The sequence below is a fragment of the Chiloscyllium punctatum genome, chromosome 36 (genome assembly GCF_047496795.1).
Source record: "Chiloscyllium punctatum isolate Juve2018m chromosome 36, sChiPun1.3, whole genome shotgun sequence".
Classification (NCBI taxonomy): domain Eukaryota; kingdom Metazoa; phylum Chordata; class Chondrichthyes; order Orectolobiformes; family Hemiscylliidae; genus Chiloscyllium; species Chiloscyllium punctatum.
In genome coordinates this window covers 60,615,301-60,625,463 of record NC_092774.1, presented here as the reverse complement: position 1 = coordinate 60,625,463, position 10,163 = coordinate 60,615,301, and the positions used below count along the sequence as shown (strand labels likewise).

The 10,163-nt window shown below is 46.5% G+C and overlaps 1 non-coding gene across 1 annotated transcript; it reads left to right on the top strand.

Moving 5' to 3' along the window:
- The first annotated feature begins 6,383 nt into the window (after positions 1 to 6,383).
- trnae-cuc (transfer RNA glutamic acid (anticodon CUC)) lies at positions 6,384 to 6,455 on the top strand. Its single transcript has one exon. It is a non-coding gene; the product is annotated as a tRNA-Glu (tRNA).
- Positions 6,456 to 10,163: the final 3,708 nt, after the last annotated feature.

The following is a 10,163-nucleotide window of genomic DNA, read 5'->3' as shown; positions in this document are numbered from 1 at the left end:
TCTGACGGCCTCTCTCCACATTAACGGTGAGCCTGGATTTTATAAACAGTGTCAGTAAAATCCAGTGGCGGACACTGATTTGGTTCAATCGTTTTTTTTGCCAAGTGAAACTCACCGAGAGGATGCTGCTGTGTGAAACAGCGTGGGGAATTACTGCAGGGCCTCCTGCGCATGGAACACACCGCAACTGATGTGTTTCACCTTCACCAATTTATTCCTATCTCGGAGAAGAGAGGTTTGATGATTCGGATCATAGCAGCCAGACAGAGAACAGGAGAAGAGCACTCAGCCCTTCACAAGCTTATCACCAGAGCTGGGTCATCGTGGCCCGTGTATCAGTATGGGATAGTAATCTGCATCTACTAACTGGAAGCACAGCAAATCGGAGTGCTGGTGGGACTATCACACAGGAGAAAACGGCTTCGACCTATCAACTGGAGTGGCTCCCAATGCGTAACTCCGCTCACCTCAACTGCATAACTAAACAAATTACTCAGTGATTCAAAGGATTGCTCGGTTTTGAATCTGCATTGTGTCATGTCCCTTCAATAATGTTGTCAAAACACCTTCATTGCTGTGATGGAGTATCCTGTTGGGCAGAATATATCCGTTGTCAAATTTTCCACGTTCTGTTGGTCCAACTCTGATTTCACTAAGAATCACAAAATGTGTGACAGCGCAGACTGAGGCCATGTACCCCCCTGAGCTCTGCTGGCTCAACACAATATGTAAATAAGTATCTCATTCTGTCGCCTTCTCCCCGTAAATCTGCACATTGTTACATTGAACATGCCCACCGAATTCCCTTTTGTGTCCATTGAATCTAACTCTTGATCACTGTCATACAGGAACTTACTGACCCCACTCCCTGTGCTTAAACGGTCTTCCTAATGTCACTTTTGCTGATTTTCCTGATGACTTTCAATCTCTGCCAAATCGTTCTCGATCCTTTTCGGCCTGGGAGCATTTTCATTGCATTATTTCCTCTGTCTAAAACCCTCATAGAACATAGAACATAGAACAATACAGCACAGAACAGGCCCTTCGGCCCACGATGTTGTGCCGAACTTCTATCCTAGATTAAGCACCCATCCATGTACCTATCCAAATGCCGCTTAAAGGTCGCCAATGAATCTGACTCTACCACTCCCACGGGCAGCGTATTCCATGCCCCCACCACTCTCTGGGTAAAGAACCCACCCCTGACATCTCCCCTATACCTTCCAACCTTCACCTTAAATTTATGTCCCATTGTAACACTCTGTTGTACCCGGGGAAAAAGTTTCTGACTGTCTACTCTATCTATTCCTCTGATCATCTTATAAACCTCTATCAAGTCACCCCTCATTCTTCGCCGTTCCAACGAGAAAAGGCCGAGAACTCTCAACCTATCCTCGTACGACCTACTCTCCATTCCAGGCAACATCCTGGTAAATCTTCTCTGCACCCTCTCCAAAGCTTCCACATCTTTCCTGAAGTGAGGCGACCAGAACTGCACACAGTACTCCAAATGTGGCCTAACCAAAGTCCTGTACAGCTGCAACATCACTTCACGACTCTTGAATTCAATCCCTCTGCTAATGAACGATAATACTCCATAGGCCTTCTTACAAACTCTATCCACCTGAGTGGCAACCTTCAAAGATCTATGTACATAGACCCCAAGATCCCTCTATTCCTCCACCTGACCAAGAACCCTACCATTAACCCTGTATTCCGCATTCTTATTTGTTCTTCCAAAATGGACAACCTCACACTTGGCAGGGTTGAACTCCATCTGCCACTCCTCAGCCCAGCTCTGCATCATATCTAAGTCCCTCTGCAGCCGACAACAGCCCTCCTCACTGTCCACAACTCCACCTATCTTTGTATCATCTGCAAATTTACTGACCCACCCTTCGACTCCCTCATCTAAGTCATTAATAAAAATTACAAACAGCAGAGGACCCAGAACTGATCCCTGCGGAACTCCACTTGTAACAGGACTCCATGCTGAATATTTACCATCTACCACCACTCTCTGACTTCGACCGGTTAGCCAGTTTTCTATCCAATTGGCCAAATTTCCCTCTATCCCATGCCTCCTGACTTTCCGCATAAGCCTACTATGGAGAACCTTATCAAATGCCTTACTAAAATCCATGTACACTACATCCACTGCTCTACCCTCATCCACATGCTTGGTCACCTCCTCGAAGAATTCGACTCATGACGTGGAAAATTCAATCAGACCAGCTTTCAGCCCTCTGTTCACCAAAGAGAGCTGCCCCAACTTTCCAATCTACCTTCATGACTGACATTCCTCATGCACGGCATCATTCAATTCAACCAATTCAGTGCTGTCTGCAATGACTTCACTTCCCCGCTTCCTGAAGTAACACCCTGAGGATTGAGCGTAATACAGGTAGAGGATTCATTCGAATTGCGCGGGCAAAAACTCTGCAATACTTGTTTTCACTTTGAGCAAGTGTTTCCCTTCGCCATGTTCACTGCAATGGTACCTCTGTCCCATTCCTCATTCAGGCAGTCCGATCTGATTTAACGAAGCGGCTTTTTGAGAAAACTGACCCGGCATATTTGCTCAGGTCAATTTAAGAAATTAAGGTTCTCCTGGGATTGGAGCCCGGCACCTCCCACACTTCTGTATAAGCGAGAAAACCCAAAGCTCGCATCATACCCCGAGACCAACGAGCCAAATACCATGTGAGTGCTCGCCTCCAAAAGCAACTGGGAGTTGCTCAGTACGAAATGCATTGTACATTGCTCCCAGAATTACAAGCAGCAAAGAGTTTCAAGACCATCCGCTTCTCTTTCTGTCTGTCTGTTTTCAGGAAGCTGCTGTTTGTCCCGTCCCAAGGAGCCAGGCTGTCTCCACTGGTGGATAATTGAACCATTTCGTTTCTACTTACAAGCTGTGCTGGTGGAAGGCAGAGCCCATTCACTCTTCTGCTCTCTCTCACTATTACGTGAATCAGGAGAAGTCAGTTATAGTCATGTGTAGGAAATGGCCAACTTTGAACTTGTTCCAAAGGTCCTGTTAACGGAGAGATAGAAAGATTCTGTGCTGTCGGGACAGAGAGAAATGGACACCGGAGACTCTTCCCTCAGGTAAATTGATATGAGTGCATTTTTGTGCAGCCTGTTTGGTGTTCAGAATTTGTCTTGACACAGCAATCCTGCAGAAAGTCTTTTGTTACACGGCTGTTGGTTTCTTTACTGCAGGAAATGGACAAAAACAGCAAGTCATGTGTTTCAACTTCACCGGTTCATTGCCATCTGAGAAGCTGCTCAAGGAGACACGTTCGAGACTGATGTCAAAGACCTCCACTGCTGTCGTGTAATATGTTGTTTCACAGACGTATGGAGACGGTGTAAATATAAACTTTTTTCTCACTTCCCACATTCTGTTGGTCGAACTGTGATTTCACTCTGAATCACAGCATGTGTCACAGCGCAGACGGACGCCATGCGGCCCACCTTCACTCTGCTGGTTCGACAAAGTAAGTAAACGTGTGTCTCTATTCGTATCATTCACTTACCTTCTCTGTGTATTTCTGCATATTGTTACTTGAAATATGATCAGGCACCTCCACTAATTCTGCCCCCACATCGGCACGCCTTCCGATTTTGTAAAGTTGATCCTGCAACCCAAAACACTGCCAAATAAATTAACTGTTTGAATCAATCGAGGAACGGACTCCTCCAGATTGGCCAAGAACAAAAGGACGTCATCAGCATGATGTTAAAGATCAGCCATTTCAGAAAGTTATTTAAATGTAGAGCTTTTCTAAAAATAGGTGTGAATTCTGTCTGTGTCCCAATATCGAGTCAGACTGGCATTGTTGTTCAAAAAGCTCTGCGTTTAAATGAAGTTCTTGAAGGTAATTTAAAACAAGTTCTGGGATTAATGTACCAAAGGACAGAAGCCCATTCTAAAATATGAAAGATTTAATCTAAAATTGTTTAGTGAAGGACAGCTCCATGACCGTGGACTCCTTTGGCTATAAATTCTGTGATCATGATCTTATTGTCCACGACCACCTGATGAAAGAGCAGTACTCTGAAATGGAGTGATCAGTAAAAATGTCTCATTTGGATTCCCTAAGGTTAGAAATGGAAGCATATCTCTCCAAGGTTACAGTTTGATTTGCCCTTTCAACACTCTTGAAATGTAATGTGTTCCATTGTAGTGTTCAATTCTGATCCATTAAAATCAGTATCCAGTCTCATCTGAGTGCAGAACCCACTCAACTGACGGAACAAACAAAAACTTTTCGGTTTGCTTTTTAGATGTGAATCTTCTCTCCCTCCCTCTCTGGTGACCCAGCAGGACTACCAGAGCTGGAAGTACCACTCTCGAAATACGATTGCTGACCTACAGTTTTCTTGTGCTGCTGAACATAAGGATTTAAAAACTGCGATTTCCCCACGCAGGTGTGAAGCCTGCCGACTACAAAATGAGAAATGTCGTCAAAAAGAAAGGGAGACTGTTCCCCGGTTTCTTCTTTCAGATTCAAGTCAGTGGAGGGTGAAAGATATTTCACTCATGATAGGACTGGTCGGGAATCTGCAACCCACTGCCTCTCAGGGTGGTACAAGCAGATATCCACAGAGCTGCTTTTGAGGCATTGAGTCAAGTATTTGGAAATGAGACGAGAACAATGAGGGGCGTGAAGTCGTGATCGAAATGAAGCAGGCACCTGAGGACAAAGGTGTTTTATTTGCCAGTGAAAGATACTGCTTCACAAAGTTGTACTATGGAAGGGAAGCAGTGACGGTGATTATCTTTGGCTGTTCACCTTGTGAATGTTCCCATTGCTGCGCATGTCCGTGTTAACATCAGAACTCTGCAGCATGGCGGTGTCAGGTACGCATAGTGCCAGGGCCGCAATGGATGACGCATCTGACTCCACCTACCTGTTTCAAATGCAGCTCACAGCTTCTTCACACACCCCAAATAATCTTTCTCATTGTCGTGAAGCGGGCATAAGGTTTGAATTCCCGATCTGCGGGAATGAGACTCTTTTCACTGTCTCGCGTCAGTGACTGTTCCTGAGAACATCAAAGTCAAGTCATAGCGTTGTCAGAGGAGGGGAAGCTGAAAGAGACCCACACGCTGCTCACGGGCACATTTCACTTTCCCCAACTCACCGCCCCAACCACTGCGGCTCCTGGGAGTGGAAAGCCAACAAACACCAAAACCCAGTCTCAGCTTTGTAAATCTTCAGGAAATAAGAAAAATGTTCATTCCTTCGGGTTTTCCATCCTGGGCTGACAGGGGTGATTTTAAATGGCTGTCCAGTCAGTGTCAATTCTTTTTGGCTGAAAATATCTTCCTTATCTCATCCCAGCATTTCTTGCCACAGAGTCCCGTGCGGCAGAGTTCATGTATATATTTCCTTGCATGGTATTTTGTAATTAACATTCGTTTGCTGGTTGTTTGTATCGGGTATTTCAGGTTCATTAGCCGCTGTTCAAGTGTGTTGGTAGGTTTGTGGGCTGCCATGATGCTGAGGGGTTTGAGTTGTCTGGATATCATTTAACAGATGTATTTAATGTAAGGTATTGCGGCTCGGGATTCTGCACACGTTGTGTCTGCTTGTGTCAATTTGTTGATGAGAAATCGGCATTCTGGGTTTATTGGGTAGGCAAAACTGAGGATTGGAGATGCTGGAAGCCAGAGTTTAGATCAGAGTGGTGCTGGAAAAGCACAACAGGTCAAGCAGCTTCCGAGGAGCAGGAAAATCGAAGTTTTGGGCAAAGGCCCTTCATCAGGAGTAGAGGTAGGACGCCTCCAGGTTAAAGAGATAAATTGGGGATGGGGGGTGTGCTGGGGCGAAGGTAGCAAAGAGTAAAATAGGTGAATGGTGGTGGGTATGGAGGCGATAGGTCAGAGAGGAGAGTGGAGCGGATAGGTGGGAAGGGAGCTTGGCAAGTAGAATAGGTCATGATGTCAGTGTTGAGCTGGAAGTTTAAATCTGAAGTAAGGTGCGGGGAGGGGAAATGAGGAAACTGGTGAAGTCCACATTGATGCCCTGGGGTTGAAGTGTTCTGAGGCGGAAGATGAGGTGTTCTTCCTCCAGGCGTCGGGTGGGGAGGGGGTGGCGGTGAAGCAGGCCCAGGACGTGTATGTCCTATGCAGAGTGGGAGGGGGGGTTTGAAATGTTGGGCATAGGACGATGGGGTTGATTGGTGCCGGTGTCCCGGAGATGTGACTTGACTCTCCAGTCTCCCCAAAGTTGTAGAGATCGCATCGGGAGCAATGGATGCAAAAAATTACATTGGTGGATGTACAGGTGAAAGTCTTCTTACCATCGCGGCACGGGTTCGATTCCCGGGCAGAGAAGCAATTCTCAGTAGAGCTAGCACAGAGCATGCATATCTCCCTGGTGGTCTAGTGGTTAGGATTCGGCGCTCTCACCGCTGCGGCCCGGGTTCGATTCCCGGTCAGGGAACCAATTTTTTGCGTGTCTGTTGGCTACTAATTCTTCTTAAATGCGCTGTACAGTTATTTATTGATCTTCATAGTTCCTGGGTGCTGCAGTGTGTAGTGGATCGTTGAAATAGCTTCCTAATGCAGATTTGTTTGTATGTGTAGGGATGTTTGCTTCTGTAGTTAAGTTCTTGGTTCGCGTGCGTTGTTTTCCTGTAGAGGCTGTTTTGAATTTACCATTGACTGTTCGCTCTACTGTGACATCTAGAAATAGCACTTTCTTGTTGTTCTCCGCTTTTGTGAATTTTATGACAGTCAGGATATTATTGATGGTGTTGTACGTTTCCTCTAATTTGTTTCATTTTATGATGACAAAAGTATCATCGCTGGAGCGGGCCCAAAGTTTGGATTGGATCGTTGGAAGGGCTGTTTGTTCGAGTCTCTGCATTATTGCTTCTGCTAGGAATCCTGATTCTGGTGGTTTCATGGGTGTTTCGTTGATTTGTTTGTAGGATTTGTTACTGAATATGAAGTGGATGGTAAGGCACAGCTCCACGAGCTTGATAGTGTTATCTTTGCTGATGAAGTTGGTGCTGTTTGGTGTTTGTGTCTTTGGTTCTTCGAGTAGTGTCTTCATTTTTCTTTGGCCACGTTTATGTTAAGGAATGTGAACATGGCTGTATGTCAAAGGGCAACATTATTCCATCCTCTTCTACCTTGGTGTCTTTGGTGTTCAAGAGTTCTTGGATAGAGTAACTGGAATGGTGCGAATCTTCGACTTGGTGTTTTAGTCTTCAGTGGGGGTCTTTGACTAGTCTGTATATTGGTGTTCCAAGTGGTGAGACGATGGCCTGAGGGGGGCTCCTGGTTTGAAGAGGAGGAGAACAGCAACAAAGTGCCATTCCTAGATGTTACAGTAGAGCGAACAGTCAATGGGGAACTTCAAACTAGCGTGGACAGAAAAATAACACACACAAACCAAGTCCTTAATCACAGAAGCAATCATCCCAACACCCACAAACGAACCTGCAGCAGGACATTATTTCAACGAGCCAGTACACACTGCAGGACAGAGAAACTACGAAGAGCAGAAGAGAAAGACGTAAACCCATTCCGCCAATTTCTCATTGATGCTTCCAAGCTGACTCTCAAAAATTCGGTTTGTCCTTCCATTCTTTCCTATTTTATTTTGTGCGTTTTGAAAACTTTCCCAATCCTCTAACTGAGTGTTGGAGTTGGGAAGCTATGTTGTGGCTGTACAGGGCGTTGGAATATTGTGGAATAATTTTGGAATATTGTGTGCAATTCTCGTCTCCCTCCTATCAGAAGGATAATGTGAAATTTGAAAGGGTTCTGAAGCACCTATGGGTCAACAGAGGGGAGAGGCCCTTCTGCTGTCCTGAGTGCGGGAAGGCCTTTAGCGATTCCTCTGCAATGCTGACGGACCAGTTGGCCCACGCCAGGGACGTAAGTTCTCTGGCCCCAAATGCAAGATGGCCTTCTGCAGTTCTTCCCACCTGCTGAGACACCAGTGGGTCCACACCGAGGAGGGGCCGTCCTTCTGCCCCGAGTGCAGGAAGGGCTTTGCTCTTTCCTCTGACCTGCTGGCCCACGAGTGGATCCACATGGGGGAGAGGTCGTTCAGTTGCCCTAAGTGAAGGAAGGCCTTCAGCAATTCCTCAGCCCTGCTTAACCACCAATCCGTCCACACTGGAGAGAAGCCATTTTCCTGCCCCGAGTGCGGGAAGGGCTTTACCGGCTCCTCCGCCCTGTTGAAGCACCAGCGTGTCCACAGCGGGGAGAGACCCTTCAGCTGGCACGAGTGTGGGAAGTGATTCATGTTTTCATGCAACTTTTGGAAGCACCAGCCGGGGCACCAACGCTCTCAGCAATCAGATCCCACCGGTGTTCTGCCTTGGGTCACCCCGTGGACTAAACCTCCTGCCACTTCTGACAGTGGGTGCAGTGGGAGTGTTGGTGAGCTGTTTTTGTTTTCTGCTGGACTGCAATTGCCTCCACCACCCCCCACAACCATAACCTCACTGTGACTCAGTGGCGTCACGGTGACTCAGTGCTTAGCACTGTTGCCTCATGGCACCAGGAACTCAGGATGAATTCCACCCTTGGGGGTCTGTGTGCAATTTGTGGAGGATAGGAAAATGGATCTGACTGGGTTACTCTTCGGAGGATCAGTGCAGATGTGATGGGCTGAAGGACCTGTTTCCACACTGTAGGATTTCTACGATCCTTTGAGCTTTGCTTTGAGAGGACACTGCTGCTCATTGAGCTCGGGACTGCACATTGGCAATGAAATGATCCAGAGAAACCTAAGACCACAAGATCATCGGAGCAGAAGTTAGGCCATTCGGCCCTTCAAGTCTACTCTGCCATTTGTTAGAGTAAAAAATTCAGATGAGATTCGCTACAGTGTGGAAACAGGCCATTTGTCCCGATAAGTCCAGAAGCGACCCTCTGAAGAGTAACACACCCAGACCCATTTCTCTTTAACTAATGCACCTAACTCTATGGGCAATACAGCATGGCCAATCCACATGACCTGCACATCTTTGGACAGGACCCCCAGAGAAAACCCACGCAGACACTGGGAGAATGTGCAAACTCCTCACAGACAGCCACCCAAGGCTGGAATCAAACCTGGGTCCCTGGCGCTGTGAGGCTGAGCCAGTACATGTTGCAACCCGAAGTAGGCAAGCAGGAGGTTGGGAGAATACAGCAAGCCAGGCAGCACCAGGATATGGAGTAGTCAGCATTTTGGGTATTAACCATTCTTCAGGACTGAAACGTTGACTTTTCTATGAGAATCGATTTATGGAATGTTGCTGGGGGTTAGAGGGTTTGAGCTACAGGGAGAGTCTGAATAGGCTGGGGCTGTTTTCACTGGAGCATCGGAGGCAGAGGAGTGACCTAATAGAGCTTACAAAATCATGAGAGGCATGGACAGGGTAATAGACAAGGTCTTATCCCTGGGCTGGGGGAGTCCAGAAATAGAGGGCATAGGTTTAGGGTGAGAGGCGAAATATATAAATAGACAACTTCTTCATGCAGAGGGCGGTACATATATGAAATGAGCTGCCACAGGATATGGGTCAGGAGCTGTCAAATGTGACGAGATAACTTTAGGATTTCAGGTCAGCATGGAAAAGTTGGACCAAAGGGTCTGTTTCCACGCTGTATGTGTCTCTGACTACTGGTCCTGATGTAAGTTTAAAATAAAGTCCAAGTAACTTTGAATAGTTCAATCTTGTGGCGCTCACCTCCTCAAATGTTTCAAATGAATCCCTCTGAGCGATACTGTTTAAACATGCTGAGTTGGACAAAGTATCCCATCAAGTTCAACACAAACCCAGAGTTGAAGAAGTCAGAAGTCAGAACACCAAGGGGACCAAAACTGATCACAATATTCCAGGTGCATCCTCATGAACGTCCTGTATAACTACAATATAACTTCCCAACATCTATCGCAATTCCCTAACTGATGAAGATTAGTGTGCCTAAACCTTTCTTCACTGCCTTGTGCAGCGATGTTATCAGAGATATAGGACCTACTTTAAACTGATCCACAATCCAGCTGCTGGGTGCACCGAAGCAGAGTAGTACAGCATGAGTGTGCTGGGTAGATAACGAAGAAGTCGATAGGTCAAAACCATATGATGCTATTGCTCAATGTCTCCTTAAGCTGCTTTCCTTGGCAAAGGTGCTCTGTTCTGTG